General features: G+C 35.3%; 1 long non-coding RNA gene across 1 annotated transcript in view; it reads left to right on the top strand.

Moving 5' to 3' along the window:
* Positions 1-23,839, top strand: part of LOC140654766 (uncharacterized) — a 29,607-nt gene extending 5,768 nt beyond the window's left edge. Inside the window, exons 2-4 of the long non-coding RNA XR_012043519.1 lie at positions 1,666-1,765; positions 4,624-4,678; positions 23,798-23,839. This is a non-coding gene — a long non-coding RNA (uncharacterized lncRNA). The remainder of the gene's footprint in view (positions 1-1,665; positions 1,766-4,623; positions 4,679-23,797) is intronic.
* Positions 23,840-24,514: the final 675 nt, after the last annotated feature.

Here is a 24,514-nt window from a genome sequence, read left to right as displayed (position 1 = left end):
AATATGGATTGGCCCAAAATGTTTGGGAAGTGTACCTACCCAGTATTTCTATCATTAAAACTTTGGTAATTATGGCCTTCTGCCTTGGAGAGTAAATATTTCCAAGTAATGGCTGAAATAGTTCTCATTAGTCATTTCCAGGAGATTGAAATGGTTCATTTTTATGAGTCTCCTTGGTATGTTTGAAAATTATTGTCTTACAACTTTCAGAATAGCTTCTGCACCACACCTTGTGAGAGGACATGAGTCAGACGTGCAACCTAACAGGAATCTAGATATGAATTCCTGGTTATGAGTCACACTAAGGAACAATGTCTTGATCCTTGCTTGAAATCGGAAGCATGTAAACTTCCTTCTTCCTATTGTGCTTAGCTTCTAGATGAGAAAAGTCCTTTTGTACTTTTAATTAAAAGAAGCATGATAAGAAATCATGCTTTATTCTAACTGCGTGTAAGGTGACAAGGAAAGATAAGTTTTGTGGTAATTAAATGAAATGACAAGCACTTTATAGAAGGTGCCAAATTAGATAAAAGTGTCTTTATCTCTGTATTTATATATGTATATGTATAATTTTGTTAAACCCTGTTTCTGTTACTAACACATACTCATTTAAATGCATTCAAACCCATCTTGTGTTTCTAATATATGTTAGTGATTTTGCATTTTCAAAATAAATACCTGGATACATGGAAAACATGGAAATTCTGTCAGTTGATCACAGATGTAATTGTCAATGGACTGTATAACCTACTGATAATTGATTAATGCATGAAGCATGTTGGCTTGCTTGTAGACTTTTTATACTGGTACCTTCATGCCATACAATCTGCCCACTACTGTATATGGTTACTATAATATGAACAAATGTTATAGTTTAAACATTTTTCTGTACCTAATGAAGTCTGCCCAATGTTAAAATGAAAATGAGAGTATCCTGAGTTATATTAACTGGGTGATAAATACTGGTAGCCTACGGAATAAGCATCTTCAGGATCTATGCTAGCCACTATGCAATGAGTTGAAATGCTGTTCCTATAAGATATAACTTAGATTACAAATGTTTTCAATTACCTGTTCCATGGATTCTTTAACTGTACTGTGAAGTAACTGGTATGGATGGCCGCACCAAAATTGGTCTCCTCTAATGTAGACTTTTCTATACAGTTGAAGTACATTACTGTTTTGGTATAACTGGTGCTTGACCTTCTTCTGTTATTTTCCTACTGAGAATTAAAATGCAAGTGAATATAGAGTAGCTATTCCTTCTGGGTTGAGATGTAAGCTTGTAAAGGATTTACAAGGAATATCCCAACTGGGTTGAGATGTACGTTTGTAAAGGATTTATGTGTAAACAGGCAACCTGAAATGCACATTGACTTGACTTGTATTTGAACTCCCTTTTTCTTTCCAAAGGTTGGTTGATGTCAAAGGCCATCTGTTTCCTGTAGTGCAGAAACATGTAGACATTGAGAGAACAGAATTTTAATCAGTTCAGTAAACTACAATTTAAATGTTTGTTTCAAGAATCTGAATAGTTTCAACATTGGAATTTTGAGTGCAGTGATTTTCTGCTTGTTTGTATATTTAATGTCTGCGTGTTATGATATATCTCAAAGTAATGAAGCATGGCATAGTCTCACTATGCCTGTACTGGCACCATTTCAGACTTGTTGAGGATACCCAAATCTCAGATACCATTTGAGTGAAGGAGCTGGATCTGGTGTGAACCATGTTTCACTCAGCAGGAGGACTTTCTTAGTAGAAGGTAAGGAGTGTTCAACTGAAGCTCCGTATACTGTTTTGTTTCACAGATGTATATACAGCCTTGGTGTCATAGCTAGCTATCTTAGCCTAGAAGGCTGGACCATCTTGAGAATCCAAGTCATTAACTCTCAGTTTCTCACAGCAGCTGAGTGAGCATTGCCTTAGTCCTTCAGTCTGAAAGGAGCTGTTCCTGTATTTAAATATGATTTGTTAAATTTTGAACTTTCAAGAAACAAACTTTAGAGGAAATATTTGATATCGTATCAAGTACCAACTACAGCTATGAAATAAATAACTTTATGAATATGATGTTAAGTTGGATTAGTTTACTCTTGCTTGATTTAGTTGTGTAGAGTGGACTGGGGCACTAGAAAATAAAAAAAAGTTGATTTGAAACTAAATCAGTGGAGGAGAAATTTAATTATGAAAGTGGATCCATCAATTTGCACTGGTTATATTAAAACAAAGCTAAGGGCCAAATCTAGATTATGAAAGCTATGAAGGAATCCTGGGACACTCTGCTTCATTAAGATAAACAAGAACAGAGCCTCCTTTTTTTATCTCCAGAAAACCTATTGAACTATTAGGTATATCTAATGTGTGTGTCATTCTGACAAGCTATTGCTTTAGTAACTTTTACAACACAGAAGGTCAGAGACACTTTTTAAGTATGATAGTGTTACTCTAAAGATGGAGGATTGTTGTGGGTTTGTTTGGTGTGTTTTTTGTTTTTTTTGTTGGTTTGGGGTAGTTGCCATTACCTGTCTGAGTTTCATTTACATATATAGATGTACATAGAGTATATGATAAACGGTAACCAGACATGATTTTTAAAGGGAAAAGTTTTAACAAAGTTATAAAGTAATATAAAGTAATTGCTAGGTCATCTTTCTGTCTCAAAAGATTAAATCTCAAAGGTGAAAGAGTTTCTATTATTACAAAAATCTGTTACACAATACTTTTATTACTCATATTGTGGTTCTATTTAGAATATGCAGCAGCCTCATACTCTGTTACGTCAAAAAATCTAACCCTGAATGAATAACTCTACATTTATATGTGAATCGAATATAAATTTAGGTGCCATACAGAGAAAAAAATTAATTCAACTCTAGTCTGTATTGAAGAAGATTTAAGTATCCACAAAGGAAGTATCAGTTCTCAAGAAATTTCTATGGTTAAAGAAACAGTGCATTTAGGCTTCTCATATCTTGGCTGCTTTCACTGTTTTGATTAACATTAAATAAGAATATTTTAGTATTGCTGAAGTGCAAAGTAGTGGTATAAATTTGCTGATGATTATATATCCTTTATTGGCAGATATGATTTACTTTTTCATATTCCTTACCTAATTCTTGAGGCCAAGCTAAAATTTTCAAAATAACGTATTGTCCTCTTAGACACTCAGTTAAAGTAATTTTACTTCATTTGTATAAAATGTAACCTGTCACTATGCTTCACCATAAATATTAAAACTTCTTATTCATACACGACATAAAACTGTATAATTAAATAATATGTATAATGGATGGAAAATTTGCCAGAATTGCTATTGTTCTGGTGCTATTATTTGTTATGCTTGGTTTGTTTGTTTGGTTTTCTATGTGGAAATAATAATAACAGAATAATACTTCAGGAATATTTGCAAAACAACAGCATTTTGGCTTCAAACCCAATTAGAACAAAAAGCACAATAACACATTATAATATAAATCTGACATGTAGTTTTCCTTCAGGAGATATTCAGTTTTTAGTTTTAAACAAGTCCCTTAGAAGCTTTAGGGTTCTTAGGATGCCTAGAGTCAATTTTGAACAATTTTGCAACTTACTACAGGGAATCTTAATTCAAATTCAACAAAACACTGAAAGAGGTAGTGCTTTGGGGTACTTAACTTCCTCAAAGGACCATCAGTGTGAAAACTCAGATGGGGAGAAGCAACATGTAAACAAAATATGTCAACCTAAAACCATGGTAAATAGCAAGAATAGCTCTTTCTTCTTAGGGAAGAAAAATTGTATTTCACATTATCGGGACATACAACTATTCACTATGATAGAAAGCAAAATTACTAAAATGCATTGTTTCACTGTTAGAGAGTGCGATAAAATTCTTCTGCATTACAAGAGGTTGAATTAGTTGCAAATACAGGATCTAATTCCCAATTCTTATTTGAGAGAGATGCTGCTGAACTTGGCCTTCAAGTCTTTGTTCCCCAAGGAAGTACTTCCTTTAGTACTTCCAAAGAAAGTACTTAATGATATGGGTGAATAATTTTCGTTTTGTGGGTTTTTAGCATTGGATGCTAATGATGACATGTGACTCATTGCTTAAGTTACATTGTGGTGTTTCTGATATGTGACAAACTGTATGACAGCTTGTAAGCTAGAAAACCACAAATGATGTATTGAGTGCTCTCATGATTAATTTAGGCAGAAAAACCCCAAAATTAAAAATAAATTCCTGTCACTTGCAGACTCTGTTGGTAGTACTGAGTGTTTGGCTGTATGCTCATGATTAACAAATTATTTCACACTGAAATTAACAGTAGAACCACCTCAGTATATGTATCTAGAAAACTGAGCACCATATTTTTATTAATATTCAACAGTTCTGCTCTTCTGTGAATGCTGCTCTTTCAATATCATTCTCCAAAAGATATGTTAATGTCACACACTCTTCTTCTTCCATTAGCAGATTCAGGTTTCTGAACTTATCACATTAATTATGGTGATCTAGTCACATAATAGAATAACATTTTATATAGGAAGAGTTTTGAAAATAACATATTTCATCAGAAGGTACAAGAAAACAACTATTCTGTCCCAAAATTCCTAAAATACTTTTTTTTTTTTTTAAAGATTGTCTATGCCATGGTACAATTGTGACACTAAGACACTTACGCCATACATACAAGTAAGTATTTAGAACAGCTTAGTGTTGTTATTTTTTTAACTGTGTACTCCAATTACTATGATGTGTATTATAATATCTTTGTATGTTAATCCTAGTTAAAAAGCTTTTAGACACTTAGTGAGATTCATAAAATCCCCTTTCTTATTGTTGACGGTATTGATATGCCTAGACATTAACAAAGGCATTACAATATAAACTAAAAATGTGATCTTAATTCTGTTCAGAACATTTTCACTGCAAGAGTCTGAAGGAGCCTGTAGTCACATACCTCCTGGATTTAATTAATGCCTTATAGATCTAATACAACTTTTCTTTCTTGTTCATTTAATTTGCTGAACTGGAAATTGCGATGAAGATAGATATGATAGATATATGATAGATAAGTAGATTATAGATAGATATGATAGATATATGACAGATAGGTAGATTTAGACTAGATGTAAAGAAGAAATTTTTTATGATGAGGGTGGTGAAACACTGGAACAGGTTGCCCAGAGAGGTGATAGATGCCCATCCCCGGAAATATTCATGGTCAGGTTGGACAGGGCTCTGAGCAACCTGATCTAGTTGAAGATGTCCCTGTTCATTGCTGGGTGGGTTGGACTAGATGACCTTTAAAGGTCCCTTCCAACCCAAACTATTCAATGATTGTATATGCAGGATTTTTACTTCCTCTATTCTGGAAGAATAGGAAAAAAAATGGCCTGGGTGGGGCAGGGGGGCGGCGCGCAAGAAGGGGAAAGAAGCCTCTGTATTAGTCACATACACTATTTCACTAACTTTGTATTTCACTGTACAGCAGGCCTGTATCATTACAAATGATACAAGAACAAGGAGAATCACTTAAAAAATATGAACCTTCTATCTGACCCTTGAAGACATGTACTATCAGATAGTTCGGAGTTGCGTATTGTTAAGGAAACTGTGTTGTGATTTTCATTTGCGAACAATGCACTGGAGTTATTTTTTCCTTGGCAATTATTATATCTCAAGGTCCTTTCAGAATGACTTTTGACTATCTAAAAAAAAAATTCTTTAAGTTTACATATCCTTTATCTGATCTGAGAAAGTTATTTCTATTGATTAAATGATTTGTACATTCTGAATGGAATAGACAGAATTTTTAGAATCAAACTGTTAATATTAATGAATTCCTCTGCCAATGTATAACAGAACATGTACATAAACAAGACCAGTCATAAGTACAGCAGAAGGTATTGCTCCTGGCAAGCGTTAGCGGTGAAAATGATAACACTTGTAGTATCTCATCACCACAGCACAGCGCTGTAAGGTCAAAACATTTGTCCCATGTTGCTTTCCCTATTTTCTTCAGTTTGACACGCTGCACTAAAAAGATACAGACCTGCTGTCACAATCCCAGTAGATCAAGTTGTTGATGTCAAATATTTTCAGCCCCTTCAGGGCAAAAGCACTATGCTGGCAGCCTCGCCAGTGAGCCAGATAAGCCCTCAGTACATCGTATAGTCACTTTATTACCTCTGTCTAGTGCTGACTGAATAATGTCAAGAGTAGAAAAGATGGTTGTGCGTACTCCCTACACTTTTTTCCTTCCCTACGCCAGTATGGCACAGTGGATAGGGTTGTGTACTGAGAGTAGTCACTGTGCTGGTTTGCCGATTGTTCTCCGTATTGCTTTTTATCCTTTGCCTTCACACATCTTTCTGTAAATACCCAGGAAAATGGTAATGCCCCCACCATTTTCAAGATTCATTGATAAATAATACCACATACTAAATAATATGAACGAAAATAATAAGTCTTCTTGGGTATTTGTCACAGCTGCAGTTTAATGCTAGCATTTCTTACAGTGATAATGGATGCCAGGTAGTCTGAACACTCTTATCTTCATCTCTTGCCTACTTTCTCGGGAATGATCTTGCGTCTTTCTTTCTATGCAAGGGGTTAGTAAGGATATCTGTCACTTTTCTTCTAATGGGCTGGAGGTCACCATTTGGGAGGTTTTTCTACCTCTCTGTCCTTTGATATTGTAGGATCTCAGATATCAAATTGCCTTTCATTCCAATTATAATCTAGCTTTAACTGGTCTGGAAATACACTGATGCTTCCTGATCTTGATTAACAGTGTGCTGCAACATCTCTTGGAATGAGAAAAATATTGCTGTAACGTAGAAGAAAAAATTGACCAACACAATACATGACTACCATAAAACAGGTTAGATAGAACTTTGGTATTTTACTTAAGAAAAAGAAATTTTTAAAAAATCAATGGCAAGGATTAACCTGAAAAACACAATTCTGGCTCATACTCACCAAGGGACTAAGCTTCATTTTTTATTTTGACCTTTATTCACTTTAAGGTTAACATAGATCTCTAAAGCAACATAATCTTTCAAAATCTAATTTAATAGTAACAATCTTTAAAAATTTAAAAACATAACAAAAAACAATACTGAACCAAAACTCAGAAGTCTCTTCAGTCATTTGCTGGATAGTACATATAGTTTGTAAAGGATGGCATCACAGTGAGAAGTTTATGGAGACAAGATACTCTTGGAAGTATTAACTTTTCTTAAGTACAAAAGCTTCTAATGACCATATGGTTGTAGTAATTTGTAGTAAAATGATCAAATTTGACCAAAATGCATGCTTACAATTTGATGCACTGGAAGTGGTTCCTTAAGAGTGGTGATGAGGGCCTTAATGCATACTTTTTTCCAACAGTTAAGTAAGTAGGTGTTTAAAAAAACAAACAAGCAAAAACCACAACAAAAAAACCCAACTGATCCTTTTGCCCGCTTGACAATACAAATATAAACTAGATGTGAACTGGCTAGAAACTAGCAGAGGTGTCTTTGTACTGCATTACTGGAAAAGTAAGTGCTAGGGAGAATGGTGTAGAGGCGCTAAAGCTGGTTATAAGATATCCAATCCCATCCAGAAGGTGTTAATTAGATACCTGTAGTACTTTTTTTTTTTCCTTCTTTTCCTCCTACCATTTTATGTATCTCAACCATTCATTATTCTAGATAATGGAATTGGTGGGATTTACTTCAGAGAGACAATTTTATAAAAACATGCAAATGTGCATCTTTCAAAGACAAAGAGAAAACAGCCTTCCTGAAACAAGTCAACACCTCATCCCGGTATCAGAACTGGGGCAAGGTGTGGCAAGGGAGCTTTGTTTTTTGTTTGGTTTAAAAGGGAAGTAATACCATTTATAATCGTAATAACAAATAATACCTAAATAAAAAACCCAAACCAGTTGTCTTGTTTTAACAACTCTTCTATTATGCTCATGACAGATAATGATGGCTTAGTTTAAGAGAAAGAAATTCAGGTTTTGTTGATACATGTTTTCTTATTTGAACTGGTTTTCTTTTAATTTCATTGAACTCTTTACTTGGAACTTTGGTATCCAAGAAAATCTCTTGATAACAAATGAAGCTAGGGGGTGGAAACCTAAGTACTTCTAAATATAAGACTTATGCTTCCACTGAAGGTGGTTTTACATTATTTTGAGTTCACTGAAATAATGAACTGATTTTGTTGGAGTAATCCAAAGCCAAACCAAGAGTTTTAGAGTAGTGATCATTTATTCATTATTTGTAAATTTTGCTTATTATTTTGCTTTACTATCAAGGCTTTAGTTCTTTATAATACTATTCTTTATAAAGAACCTGTTAACTGCTTGAGGCATTAGGCTGCAGGATCAGATTGCCTGACATGCTCTCTTTATTTCTGGATCCTCATTCTACTGGAGAGATGGGGTATGCTGATCTCTTGGAGTAGCTCAGCATTCAGAGGGTTTGTGAACTCTCTTGGGGAAACAAAGGATTTCTATTTGAGCCCCTTACATTTCATGAAGGAACTGCATCCATCAATTTGGTGGGAGTTAGGCTGCTAACTACGTTGGTAACAAGATCATCATACAAAAGATGATCACCACATTAAAAATATGTATATATAGCTGACAGTTTTTGAAGGGCAGGTATAGATCTGAAGTAGACAGATACCTTTCTGGAGGCCACAATGTAGAAAAGGATGGAATTTGAGATGGAGGTATCTGGATTCTACTTTAGGAATCAGGTATCTGAAAGATATATGCTAACTTCTAGATGCCTAAATTCCTTACAGGGTCAAATTTTCAGATGTTGCACATGAATATTTAAGACTTATGATAATGTTTCCGATCCCTCAAAGGCAGATGGAAAAGACAAGGGTGTACATAAGAGATTATGGGATGGCTGGCCATATAAAGATCTTCGGTTTTTAAACTTAATCCTAGTAGACTAATATTTAGATTAATATTGACAAGACCTTTGCTTTATGTGAATGCACTGGAAAACAAAATCCTGTACTCTTTATTGAAAAGAATAAATAGGGACATGATCACCATGAAACAAAGAATGATGGACAGAAGCCTAGTGAGCTTAGCTTTAAAGAAACAGGGAGCATGAAATACCATGGCCAAGATAAGTATGAAGGACAAATGCCTTATTCTTTACATCCCATTGAGTTCTGGTTTACAACAAATCTTGATATTGATCCTGCATCCCGCAAAAAAACACAGGGCAAGGCAGTATGGTTTTATGCACTGTCCACCTAGTTCCCATCACATTCAACCTTCAAGAAAGCTTAATAGCTGCAGTGCAGTAAATAGCTGCAAAAAACCCTGACAATCTTGAGCACAATTAGAGTGGTACAAACTAGCTAGAATAAAAATGCTTTTAATATAATAACCTCATTTTTGTTGCAAGTGGCCATAGAAGTTTCTTAATGTCCTCTGTAAGGATGTTCCCATCTCTGGTACAGTATCCACCCTGGCAGAGTTGTTGAATAAGTCAGTGTAGCTTAATCAAATGCAGAAGTGGATAAGAAAACAATGAAAGCTACAATGTTGGATTCATGCAAATATATATATATAAAAATCTTTGAGGGACCAGCCTGTATGGAATAAGTATGGCCAAGTTAAAGTCACAGAAGGTATTATAGAAAAATGAGGTGGGTTTTTTTTCTGTGAAAAGCAACTGTTCTGTACAGACATATGATATAACTTAAAAGAAAAATAACAACATTACCTCTGCAGTTTCATTTGGTCTGAAAGCAACACAGTATGTGGAACACTTAATTTGTCAAGACATTCTGGCAGCTCTCATCAAAAGTCCAGTATAAGCTTTACTAGTTTGGCTCATTAAATTGAAAATGGGCTTGGAAAAGGTCATGGGGAATTAGAGGTTACAGAACCAATAATCAAAGCAATTAGCTATAACTTGAGTCTTCTGAGCTGCCTAAAAGAGAAAGCAGATCTGTCCTTGTCAAAGAGAGAAGGATATTAAAATTGCATACCAAGAAGTAATCCAGAAAGGTTATTACAACTATGTAGAGCATTGCAGAAGTTTGGGTTCTTTTGTTGTTGTTTTGGTTTGTTTTTTGTTTGCTTTTTTTAAAAAAAGAACAAAAACACTAAACCCTCCCAAACTCCAAATCAAAGATTAACATTATGGTGTTCCTGTACTAAGCTCCCTGTTTTAAATGTTTCCGATTCACAGTGAGGATTCCTATGCTTATTTATATTGTGATGGTAGATATATTAAAGTCTTAGGGTCTGATCCTTTTCAGTTATTATATTGTAAATCAGAAATAACTCCATTGAACTTAATTGAGTTATGTCAGTGTAAAAGTGATGTGAGAGGAGAAACAGGCCATTAACGTCCAGGTGAATTTTGATTAAAATAATCCATTCTGTGAAACGTGAAAACGTATACCAAGTTGTTAAATGCTTTTTCTCTTAATGTATGCTCACATAAAATTCTTCTTTGTTCTTGTAGCAGTTAGCTGTTTCTCTGGATTTTATAACATATTATATGGCAATACAAAATTGTCTTGGAGAAACATGCAAGCTAGAATTAGGAGTTTGGAAGCTATCCATGTTGCATCCATTTTATTTTTTTTTTGTCCTGAGGAAAAAGGCTATTAAGAAGTTCCAAAAAGAATTTGGATTTATTAGTTGTTTTTAAGTTGCATTTTTTTAAGTTGCATTTTTTTTAAGTTTTAATATCAGATAAAAGTCTGGTCAAGATCTGAAATAGAATCAGACTAACAAAAAGAGTATAGGTTGTATTTCTTCTTTAATTCATTAAAGGATTGTCAGAGGAGCATTTCGTTCACATAAGCACCCTGAAGATTATTGCTGGAGCTCCCAAGTTAGCCCACTTGACACAGTATCAACCGTCCCCAACTTCTCTGCTTCTCACATTGGCCGATATTTTCTGAGCTTTTCTACAGCTCCTTCACTAACTTTAAAAATGCATTTCAGGACCACTGTGTTAATCACAGTGACTACAATTTACATCTTTACATGTGGGCATGCTTTAAATCATGCTTTGCATTACTTCTTAGTAATTTTAGTAATTTACTTCTTTAGTAATTTTCATTACTTTAGTCTGAGCAAGATGGGTACCAAAAATTTAAACTAAACTGTCAGCTGAGATTATTAGGCTCCATTGGCCTCAGAAAAGAAGCTACCTAATTAATACCAGCTCAGGATTTGGCCCCGTTGCCTTAAAGTTGTTGGGAAACTACAATGTAGTGTGTGAAAGTGTTCACTGCTGAGAAAGGGATTCTGCTGGACTAGAACACAAAGAAGGCTCAAGTTTGGAAGCTTTCCTGAAGATCCAAGAACTGGTATGTTTCACTTAAAAGAAAATCACAGATAAACTATTTAAGAAATGTAATACCTTTATCAGCACAAAAGTGGAGGAATAGCAGAAACTAGCAACCGGAATGACTGTAAAGCTTTTTAAATTAAATGCAAAGCAGAAGACACAGATGGAAACTTTAGTTTGAAAATGGCCATCACATTGTGAGTTGATAAACTAAGTAGGAAAATGGAAGGCAAATGCTGCACTGCACATGTACAGAACTTGTTTAGAATTAGACTCTATTGAACAGAGCTGCTCAGAAGGCTGGAAAGAAAACTGAATAATGGCATGCAAAGGCAAAAGGTTTACCATAAGGGAACATTTGTGATAAGTGCTTTCAAAGTGCTAAACTATCTTTTTGGATGTCATAGGAGAGAGCAGTTGCTGAGTTGAAGGTGACAAGGGGTCACTTCTGCAGGGCCAGAAATGACTTCAAAAATACAGACTTTTCAGAATCAGCAATCTACCAAAGTTGTAACACAACAGTCTTGTTGTATGTTGAGCAGTCTTGAAAAAAACCAGACCACTGGACTATGTTTAATAGGTATGATACACTTATAAACTTCCTCCAGCCTACTAAAATAACATTTCAGGACCTATTCAGCTCGTGATCTTACCATGCTACTCATGTTAGAGATAAAAGAAGATTTCAGTGGTTTGCATAGCTGAGTTTCTCTCACAGTCCAAATACATTCTATGTTTTTTGGGAATATGAATGCAATGACTGAATTATATTAAGCAGGAAATTTTTTTATTACGGTGATTTCTGTGATTTCATCAGATAAAACTGTGATTTCATCATACTGAGTAATGTAGCTGGACCTGTGGGGAGATCCTTTCTTGATCTTTTTCCCTCAGTTTTAAAATGAAGGTAAAGAGACGGTTTCAAATAATTTTATTATGGTCTATGTTGTTTTCCAAAAATAAACCATACTTTCTATATAATTGTTTTTCATTACACCTTCTTCCAGATGTGGAATATTTGGTTGGCTTTCTAGTCATTCAGGAATTTATTTTTGAGTTTTCTCTTTTGATAAGTGTGAAAGAAAAACTGTGGCAGTGATAATTTTACATCAGATAATAAGGGCTCCTATTTATTCTAGGTTAGTTTGTTTTAGAAAAACACGTGGATTGTCTAAGTGTGATCATTTGACTGCAATTTGAGCCATTCTTAATAAAAGATTTGCCCTCTATTTGACATATTACAATAATACCTTTCTCTGGAGGTTAGATGTTTTTTATTTCCAAGTCCTTTTTTTTTCTGTGTAGTTATGGTAAAACATTGCAGAATAGAATATTCCCCATGATTAACTAGCTAGCAATGCATATAAACTTATGAAGTAGGAACAAATTACTTTAGGCCACAGTAGCTGAGCTAGAAACAAAATGTCATTTTGTATACCTTTTACATACTGTCAGAATTTTTAAAAAATCTAGTATGATAGATGGAAATTAGTGGAATTTGTGCCCTTATGCCAACTTTTCCCTGTGGACTATATGGACTATATAGCCCCTATCTTAAAGCTTTTACTGCTCTCTAAAAGCTATATCAAAGTCTTAATCTTTGTCCTCTGAGTTGTTTTGGATTTAGGGTTTAGAAATGATTTTCATCTTTTGTCCTTTTTCTCATTAAAGCTCTGAACTTACACCATATGTCTAAATGCACTGCTCTGAATTGTAGGCAAAAGTTGTGTCATATATGACCATCACCGAATCTAGAGTCAAAACCAAATAAAGGACAAAATATTGCCAAAGGTTTAGTCCTGAAATGTAACAAGGAACAGTTTCCTAATTTATATATTATCATTTTCTATACTTTTTTGAGCAAACTGTGGGCAGGTGTCTTAGCAGAAGGCAAATGTTCTAGGGAGAGCTTTGTAGTGAAAGAAGAGGTATTTAGGAAAAATTTTTATAGAATGAGATCAAGCTAAAGGGGAGAATGAAAGGTGTGAATGAAAATAAGAGACAAGGCTTTTAACATGTACCATAAGTACACTAATATTTGGTGGAGGGCTTTATATAGGCAAGATTTCCAGGAAAGAACCACAGTTATGGCCTATACTAAGAGCTGAAATATGAGGAATGATGAATTTTGAGGGAAAATTTTGGGTGGCTTAGAAATCTGTAGAAGACATATGAAAGAGGGTAGTGCACCAGCTATGCCCACTGCCAGACTTTCTTCATGGGTAGCATTTATTTAAACAGATAAAGAAATAATATCTTTAAATCATCATTCTCATCAGGGAAAAATCTTGGGAGACTCTCTGTGCTCTTTTTTAGGTTCAGCTACATGTCTACAAAGGGCTAGAGACAAGACCAGGCTAAATGTCTTGCCTCAGGTCAGACTGAGTTCATTAATAGAATCTGAGTGGAACCCAAATTCTTGACTTGCAGTACCTTTCCTGAATGCAAAGCTTTATTTTTTAACAAGGAATAATATAGTTTATCTAGTAAAGAAAAAAAATCTCATGAAATATTTCTCATGAACCAGCTGGTCATGTGATGCTTCAGATAAAGCACAGGCTAGTTTTGCTATAATATTTGCTGAAAGCCCTGCTGATAGAACAGCTATCATCTCTCAGATTAAGGGAAATGGCAGAATCTCATCAAAGCTGTGTAGAAAGGGTTGGCTTCCCCTTACAGGTTCTGCAAATGTCCTTTGTTATCAGCTGTGCAGAAAATGAGGCTTCTGGATTTCCCCAGTTTTTAGGATATCTGGAGGAATTGTATTTCCTATTTACTGATATTGGTCTAGAAATGAACTCATATCCAAGGTGGTGTAATAGATCATAAAGTTTTATTTAGAAAGCTGGTAAAAAAAATTCAAAGATTAAGAGATTTTTCTGTGGTGTTGTCATCTTCCCCCCCCCAAAAAAAAAAAAAAAAAAAAGAAAAGAAAAAAAAGGATGTGGAGAAGAATCCTTCGCTCTCTATAAAATGCCAGTGTAGTTGTAAAGTACCTGGCACTGTTGATTACAGTAATAGTAGAAAATTAAACTTCCAAGTAAAAAAACCCCTGGCAATTCTTAGAAGACCAGACTATATAACATTTAAGTAAAAAGGAGAGTAAAGAAACCTCAAGATTTAAGATAGTATATATGAATCTTTTCCTTTTCAATGATGAAGTTCTATCCAGTGCAACAAAATTCTCAACATTGAGAGGAGGAGTTATCAAGGAGTCTCAGCCATTTCTATAGTCATGGATTGCATGAAAATATGCAAGTTGTCTATCTTCCTTTAATAGTGCTTGCCAGCCCACTGACTTTGACATTTTAATCACCTTCATGTTCTGGATGTATGTAACCCGTTGTTATGATAATAATCTGAATATTCCCCAAGACTTTTCTGGGTCAGAGGTGACAGAGTATTGTGATTAAAAAAAAAAATATTCTTTTTTTAAAAAATGTGTTTGTTTTCAGAGGATTGGTGAAGGTTATAAAATATGAAATAAAATCTCAGTTTGTTATTTTATTGACTAATAGTACACAACATTGTTCTAGCAGTTATCTAAAAAAATTAATATTTTTAAGTAACACTGCATCTTATCAACAAGTCTGTAAAGTGCTAGCCATATTATCTTGTTCTGAATTGGCACCTAGTCAGTGTTTTGGATCAGCATTAAGTCCTACCCAAAAGGCTGAAAAATCACTGAACAGCTTCTAGGCCTAAACTTAGATCTTGACAATTTAAATAGAACTAAAATGTGAAACAATTGCATAATCTTCCCAGCTGAAGCAAAAAAAAAAAAAAACAGGATGGAAACTTGGTCAGGAAATTGTTCAATGGGCGAAGTAGGTACTGGCATGCTTAAGTAGGTGAAGGGAACGTAGAGTTACACACCTGCCATGGGCCATTGTGTGACATTGCTTGTAAAATGTCATTATGAATCAGCTTCATTCTGAACTTCCATGAGGGAAAGAAGTGTTAAAACCATTCAGTGAAATAAGAGGTATACTAGTAATTTCTTATTATCAAAATTATATATAGTTGCAAAATATTTAGCTGAAAATTATTTACTCTTGAGGAAGTGGCAAATGCAGCCAGTGAGGAGTCAGATTTTAATAAAGGCAAAATGAAGTTCAAAGTATAAATGTGATGCAGTATAGTATGCTTGCGTTTGATAGCTACAAAGATGAAATTCAAGACAGGTGAAGAGAAAATACAGATAATAAACAGAAGGCCAAATCTTCAGACCTGACAAAACATAAAGCATTTATTTGGAATAGAATGGTCTTGTTACAGTAAATATAATATCTAACATGTTCAGTTTCATAGAGGGCATTGTTGCAGAGAGGGATTTGGTGAGAAATGCTGGTCAAGTTGCAAGCACATGCACTGGAATGCAAACTAGGTATTTACATCCCTTATGAGAAATGTCGTACTATGACTTTATCTCTAACCTCTGAATAACTTTATGTAATTAGAAAATAATTATCTGGTAACTATATTTGCTGCTGAAGCTTGGATTAGGATATCAAAATTCAAGAGAGGGAAGGTAAACTTAAAGGAGCCATCTTGCAAAAAATGCATCTTGCTGAAAATGGAAAGCTACTAAGCTCATGCTCAGTTTTACACTAATGTAACTTCATCATTAGAAAGGTAAATCCATTTTGAAAGTGGGGTAACTTGTTAGGAAATTAAACCAATTCACACTTTATGGGATTGCAAAATTATAATTGGTTGTATATGACACACTGCCCTGAAATCATTCTAGCAAAAGGTCAAAAAAAGTTAAAAACAAAGTTCCAAGTCACATTCTGAACTAGCCTGGTTACTTTGTATTTAACGGATTCCACAAGCCTGGAGGAAAAAAAGAAGATGAAATATTGTCCAACTCTACCCAATAATGGATTGTGACAGGTGGGATTTATGAATCTCATGGCTTGCTCTTTATTGATCAGAAGCTGATCATAGCAATTGAATTAATAAAAGTACAGTTAAAGCCATTTACAAATGATGCTTGGACATAACTGAGAGTAGGCTTTATTGATTTCTAGTGTCAACTGTGCTTGAGAGAGATATACCATATGTTCAACACATGAAAATAGCAGAAACAAAAATCAAAAGAAATCTCTCCTACGCTATCAGCCAATAAAGTTTTAAATGTGTGTTGTAAAGAATTGAATGCACTCAGTGCAGCACATCCATGTGTGTTTCATAATATCCCGTCATTTAAATGAACAGCACAAATAATCAGTTAAAAATCTATTAAGTAAGTTTTTGCTGAAGAACTTATTTTAAACACAGTTTTACCATTTTACCAATATTTTTCTGGCTACTGAGTTAGTTTAAGTATGTTTTCAATAGGAAAAGCAATGAAAATTCTTTTTCTATCTATGCCTCTCCTATGCAAAGTACCTGCCATGGACACATAACATTCCAGTGGAAAAATAATCACAACCAGATTTGGTATGCCTTCATCTTCAAAAGTATTTTCTAAGCATTTTATGTGGCTCTTACAAGTCTTCTGCATCGTATCATGTCAGGTTCTGGTCATAGGGCAAAGAAACTTTGGTTTCTTACACTACAAGGTAGTATGCCAAAAACGCATCTCTCAGAAATCAAAGAAATAATGCAGTGTAGATATACAGTGTGGAAAGTAAGACTTGATGTTGTTATACAGGATTTTAATGTGGGACCTGCAGTCATTAGGATTGTGTTATATGAAAAAGATGTTTATGTTTATTTAATACCTAATCCTTTGGAGCTGGAAGAATATGGATATCGTTTCATTGATTACAGGGTCAAGAGTAGTTGTCTCCTATAGTACTTGTTCATGTTAACTCATACCCCACTTCCAGTAGGTGAAATGGCTTCTGCCATTTAGCTTTTGCCAAAATGGCTTTTGCTCAGATGTGGAAGCTCACAGTTCTCATATTTAGACCTTTTGCCTAGGATATTCATATGTACGTTGATTATAATTGCTCCACTGGTCAATTCAATATAAGCTTTGACAAACTGTAAATAGTTTTTTTAAAGTGATTGAGAATTTTCTGAATCACAAAAATGTTTAATCTTCATGGGAGTGATACAACCTAATGTAAGGAAGAGGGTAAACTAGAAAATACATTACCTAAAACTTACCACTTCCATTACTAGCTGTTTCTTTAAAAACTCTTCCACTGGAACTTATCCCTGTGCTAGCCTGTGTACCTTCAGTATGCTACTTCTTTTTTAGAGAATGACTTTTACATAATTGAGATGATCTGTCCCCGTTTGTTCCTAGTCAGTTATGTAGCTTTGGAGAGAAGCAAAAGAACTGGACTTCTCAGCATGGAGATTGCTTATTAAACTTTTACCTCCTCAGCCAAAATTTTTTTTAGATTGAACTTTTTCTTATTTTCCATGAAGAGATTGGAGTTAATCTAGACCTTTATTCGGTAACTGCCTTGCATAATTTGACCACTGACATAAATTAATACAGATCAGCATTCCTGATTTTCTAATTGTGGTGGGTTAGCCTTGGCTAGCAGCCAAATGCCCACCCAGTTGCACACTCACTCCCCTCTCCCATGGGAGTGGGACAAAACAGAAGGAAGATATGAAGACTCGTGGAGCAAGATAGTGACAGTTTAATAGGGAAAGCAAAAGATGTGCATATAAGCAAAAGAAGAAGAGGAATGCATTTACTACTACCCATAGGCAGGCAGACGTTCAGCCACTGGAAATCAGGGCCTAAACATACATAATGGTTGCTTGGGAAGACAAAGGCCATAACCATGAACATTCCTCCTTCCTCCTTCTTTCCCTGAGCTTTTATTGCTGAGCACAATGTCATATGGTATGGAATATCCCTTTGGTCAGCTATCCCAGCTATGTCCCCTCCAACCTCTTGCCCACCCCCAGCTTACTCATTGGGGTTGTGGAGAAAGACAGGAAGTGCTGGTACTGTGCAAGCACTGTTCAGCAATGGCTGAACACTGGTGCGTTATCAGCACTTTTTTAGCCACAAATCTAAAGCACAGCATCATAGCACTGGTATGAAGTTAAATCCCTCCCAGCCAGACCCAGTACACTAATATTGAACAAATATTATCCGCAAGGATGAAAAAACCTGTGCATTGTAAAGTACTTCTAATGATGAACCCTTTTACGGCAGCTCCTGCCAGGTTAGGCCTCTTGCATCAGAGAAAAAGCTTAGCGTGCCAGAGCAAGGGGAAAGTAAGAATTGTGCTTATCAATATATCTTAAACATTTTCTTTTCCCTCCTTGTTAATGAGATTCATGTGTCACATGGCCAATTAAAAAGAAGGATACATTTGAGAATACCATTTATTTAGTAAATAATATATTTAGTTGCTAACAAACATGACAGTCTTGAGAAGCGAAAAAAAAAGAGATAGGATAGGCTTTATGCACTGGCTTTTAATAACAACTTTCCCATTCATCCTGGAAATGCTAAAGGTTTTTGTAGTGAGAAATGTGCATTTATTGTGATATTGTTATTCTAGGTTAAATATGTTAGATTTGAAGGATGACAATTGCATATTTAATAATTTTTATTTTTTACAACACAACTACTATATCCTCTTCATAGTTTAGAAAGCAACTATGTCAGTGCATAGTATCAGATGCATGCGATGAGGGAAGTAGTGAAGAGCCTCTCAAGAGATGCATACTCAGAATGCTCCATACTTAAAAATATAGAGTTTGTAATATCCGTGCAAATCTAAGACAGAGTGTGTCTGCACGTGTTGATCTAAAGATTACATCTAAGAGACCTTTCAGTAGTATACACCATAAAATACAGCTGATTCATCTAATGAAGTTGTTGAGCTGCAACTGCACAATCAAGATTTGAAACTGGGGCCTTGTGGAACGCAGATGTTCCTCTTGTGGTGAGTTAGTGGTTCAAACCACTAATCCAAGGACTTCAGCAAATATCACATTAAGTGACTGAGAAGCCAGTCTGCTCTGCCCATCTGGATAGTCTTGTTCCACATTGTGTGGGCATGCCCTACTTTTCAGGAAATGCTGTGCCAGTCTAGTTAAGCTAATATTCTTCAGAAACAGTGATGTGACATGTTTCCAATTTTAGAGCATTCAGACAAGTAACGGGTGCTTGGCAAGTGTTTGTAAATTGGGCCAAATGTGTATTTTTGCTATTTCCATTAATGGAATAAACTTTTTCAGATACAGAGGTCTTGATTTCTAGATACTACACAAAATAATGAATTTGTCCCAAAAGGCACTAATAAAACCTTTCAAACAATTTACCAATTTGTGAAACAAACGAAAAAACAAACAAATAAACAAAAAAAATCTTTGCAACAGGACTCTATCACCAAAACTGAAAAATGTAATTGCTTGAAATTTTCAAAATCTGAGTTCATTAGAGACTAAAATTTTCAGTGGAAATCAGCTAACATGAAACATACTGTAGTTGTCAACTTAAATGAAAACAATGTCATCATAAATTCCAAGCAGGCTGTAGAAAAGCATATGGTTCAGTAAATACAATAAACCTTCACTGCAGAAACCGTACACATAAACCAGATCTCCATCTGAGGTAGTAACAAAGATTATAAAGGCATCTCTTGAATAGGCATCCTCCACTTTAATGAAACAAGTTTCAGTTGAAAACTAAAAGATTAAAGAACCACAACAAAAAAGTTTCCCGAAGTCATATCATTTATAACTACAACTAGTTTCCAGATGCAAAAGTGCTCAGCTGTTTCTACTATGGGCTCACAATTCAAACCATGTCTTTCACAGAACCCCTACAGAACCCCTTCGGTTTGAATTTTGTTTATAGTCCTGCCTAAGTATTAGTAAAGTCCAGTCACCTTCATTGGGACTGCTCATATGTAGAGGAAGCCAATATACAACAATTTACAGCATCAAGACCTTATCTTTCTTCTCAAATTTATATCTTTCAAATCTGTGCTCATCTTTTGTATTTGATATGCATGAAGATTGACAAAATACAGTAAACATTCGTTTTATAATAGTAAAATAAAATATTTGACATGCATTTGAAATTTTACCAGGAAAAGCAAGCAAACAAAAAAACCCTAGCTGTACTGAGACCTTCATATTATTTGTTTTGAATTCAAAGGGAACTTGATGCTGACTGCAACAACTGTGTCATAATTATTCTTAATATCCAGAAAAAAGGGAAAAAATAGAACATATGATTGGTTGGGTAGAATAAGTAAACTCATCTTTTCTGGGCAAACAGGAGTTCCCAAGTTGAGGAATAGCCCTGCCAAACATTCTGTTCTCTCGTGGTTTGAACTTCAGAATATTTGATCACTCACTGCCCTCTAACTAGTAACAGTCAACAACAACAGAAGTGATTGTATAGTTTAGTAAGACCTTATGCTCCTTGGATTAGGAAATGCAAAGGAAAGGGGTACAGGAGAAGGGAGTGAGAAGAAGAAACCAGGAAAAGGAAAAAAAGCTCTAAGTTACAATTACAACGCTCTAAGAGTGTTGATAGGCATGCGTTAAGATAAGGTCAAGTATAAATTTAGTTTGAAAATTACAGGAACCATTAAAGTAGTGAAGTTCTGAGACAACCTTCTAAAAAGCCTACTAACATCTAAAATATCTGGAAAGATTTTATGATACAGTAACTGCAGTGATTAGGCACTGGACTCAAACATCCAAACAGCCTGTTTAATCTTCTGTTCTGCTGTGATAGTATATGGCATAAAGAGTGCCATTCTTCAAGGTCAGGCATAATGTAAGAAAATATCTAGTTTATGTCCTGTAGTTTCATGTTACTAAAGGTATAAGGTACAACATACCAAACAGGAGCTAATAAAGGCTGAAGAATGCATATTTAACTTAAAATTATTAGTTGTTGCCGCTTAATGGCAGACAGCACTACTTAGAATGTATGTGTGCACGTGTGTCTCTGAATATCTATACGTGCTTCAGTGTTTCACTGAATAGTTGCTGTTTACTTTGGTAAAGATGGCTATCTGCTGACATTGTATTTGGTTTACATCTACTTCATTTCCATAAAGCATTATCCAATAGATTACTGCTAGTCTCCAAAATCTTAGCGTCTCTACCGGGAATTTTACTGTCTCCTTGCCAACCTCCCAAAATAAAGAATAGAATTCATATAGTAATTCGATAGTAATGTTAACACAGTTTGACAAATCTTCATGTCAGCCTCAACTGTGACTGGCCAAAGGCCAAGTGTTTGTCAGATGGATTTTGGCAGTGGATTAAAAATGAAATCTATTTCTGTTACTTTTTTTTTAATATCAAGCATACATTTTTCACTACTTTTTGACACAGATTTAAACTACTAAGTGGCATTTTACAAGGACTGCAGAATCCCATGAAAGATATCTCCTTAAAAATGTTTTTGGCAATGTCCTGGTTTTGGCTGGGAGAGAGTTCATTTTCTTTCCAGTAGCTGATATAGTGCTGTGTTTTGGATTTAGTATGAGAATAATGTTGCTAACACACTGATGTTTTCGTTATTGCTGAGCAGCGCTTACACAGAGTCAAGGCCTTTTCTGCTTCTCACCCCACCCCACCAGCGAGCAGGCTGGGGGGGCACAAGAAGCTGGGAGGGGACACGGCTGGGACAGCTGAGCCCAACTGACCAAAGGGCTGTTCCATACCATAGGACATCACGCTCAGCAATAAAAGCTGGGGGAAGAAGAAGGAAGGGGGGGACGTTCGCAGTGATGGCGTTTGCCTTCCCAAGTAACCGTTAGGCGTGATGGAGCCCTGCTTTCCTGGAGATGGCTGAACACCTGCCTGCCCATGGGAAGCAGTGAATGAATTCCTTGTTTTGCTTTGCTTGTGTGCACGGCTTTTGCTTTACCTATTAAACCGTCTTTATCTCAACCCATGACTTTTCTCACTTTTGCTCTTCCGATTCTCTCCCCCATCCCACTGGAGGGGAAGTGAGTGAACGGCTGTGTGGTGCTTAGTTGCTGGCTGGGGTTAAACCACAACAGCCACCATAAAAAAGTTGAGTTTCTACTTTTCACTTTGTTGTCATGTTAGTAAGTGGTCCTTTTGTGTTTGAATTTTAGGCACTCCCAAATGATGCTGTGGGTTTGTAAAAGATGCATGGGTTTTAAAATTTTATTTTACTTTATTTTGTGGGATTAAAATAAGGAAAAAATACTTGCTTCATTTTCAGGATACCCTTTCTTATTTTGCTGTAATCTTGATGATTCAAAGAGGAAATATGCTGCCCAGTCACAGGAGATTGTTCTTTTTTGCATCAGTTCCATGTTGCAGATGATGGAGGAAATGTTTTATAAAGTTTCACAAATACATAATTTACTACTCGATGACAGGGAAGGAAAATGAGTTTGACTGTCAGGAACATTATCTTCTCTAAAGAAAATAGCCAACTAATAACTGCCTAAAAATTGGTCAATTGAAGTTGAATGGCCAATGAACAGTTATGGTGAAATATCTCTCATTTTAGGACAAAGTATAAGCATACAGGAACACTGTCAGCTGAGAGATTTATTTACTATTGTAGCAGAGATAACTGGAAATTAAATCTGTCACTGAAGTTGCTAAGCCATACAATACAAAAGCTGTTCTCACCTAATAAATTGTACAAAATTGAACTAGAATGAGGTTTGAATCTCAAAAGGGTTATTTCCTTTAGCAAAATAGTATGATACTTGTGCTATAGCTAGTTGGCCAATATCCACTCAAAGTGTGAAGGCCAAGAGCTACCATTATTAAAAGCTGTCCTTACTTCCGGTTTTATCTATTCAAGTCCATACTCTTAGCAATGAAGCAAAGCATATGATTTACACTGGGCACTCTAAGCTCTCATTGCTTAAAGTGTTATGAACACAACTAGAGACATTAATTTTTTTTGTAAAATTGGGGAAAATACAAATGAAGACACAACATCTTTGAGAGGGTTATATGACTTATTTTAAAAATTGTAATAATTACTTTCCTAAGTTTGCATAATTTCAATTGCTTTATGAAATTATTAGTGCTAATGATAAAACAGGATTACTTTCATATTTCAAATATTAAGAATTGTGAAAAGCCACTCATTTTAGAGCTTTTCTAGTTTCTTCTGAAAGTTTAGACAGGTGAATTCTATTCCCCTAATGTGTTTTGGTTGTAATAAATAACATTTTCTAATGGAGATGTGTTTAATTATATATTTTCTTTCCAGGTCTACATATTATTTCATGCATGATGATTGATTCAGCAGTAGGGGACAGAAGAATCACATTAAACTTTTTAGTCAATTTTTAAGTTTGGGGTTTTTTTTCTTGGTTTGTTCAAAGGTCCATTGAAGTCAGCTGGGAATCTCTCCCATTTAGTTTTGGATCAGATTCCTAATTTTCCCTCCATCAGTGAAAATTCTTTCTGTATGGTAGTTTAAAAAAGGTAATTGAAGGTGATGAAGATGTACCAGAAAATTTATGAGATAATTCTCTGCCATATGATTTCTAGACTTTTCTTTTAAAAACCCTAGGATTTAGACATTCATGTGAGTTGCCAGACTGGGTAACCTGGATACCACTTTGGATATAACAGTATGTCTGGAATGTTTTCAGTCTATAGGGAAGAAAAAGGAGCTTCTGTTACTTAAGGTATGTGAACTAAGTGGTACTTTAAAATTTTACTTGAACTCAAAGTATTAATACAGTAGCTTGAATCTGGGTTTCCCTTCCGTCATATGGCATCTGCAACCTGAAGACTCATATTAATGCTGCCGAAAGAGGCCTGCTTATTCTTGACTTAGACTTTTGGAGCGAAGGTTGTTCAATGGAAGGAAACTAGATGAGAAAGCCCCTTGCTGCTAAGTTCGGTCTTAAAAACACAAACATTTAATTCAGAGCACTGTGATTCCTTAGACCTGTCATTTTAAAAATGCTCTTATTTCTGCAGTTTCTAGGTGGCTCTGGAGAGGGAGCTTCTCAGAGAACCACCAAAGTAGAAGCAGCCAAGCAAACAAATTTTGAAATGACAGGTCTGTCTAGAATGTCTGTGGTCTAATGAAATCTGTATGTCGAGATACTCTGCTTCATCAGGTCTTCTCCAATAAAATATCCACAAATCAGCTTTCAGTTAATGTATGTGCCTCTCAAGGGAGCTCATAAATGGGAACATCAGCTGGATTCAGCAGTAGAGTACAAACAGGCATTTGTAAACAAAGTGTAGTATTAAATAGTACCTTTAACCAACCTCC

Source organism: Ciconia boyciana, chromosome 7 (assembly GCF_034638445.1).
Source record: "Ciconia boyciana chromosome 7, ASM3463844v1, whole genome shotgun sequence".
Lineage (NCBI taxonomy): Eukaryota > Metazoa > Chordata > Aves > Ciconiiformes > Ciconiidae > Ciconia > Ciconia boyciana.
Note: the sequence above shows the minus strand (reverse complement) of the source record. Positions and strands in the feature narration are given on the sequence as shown.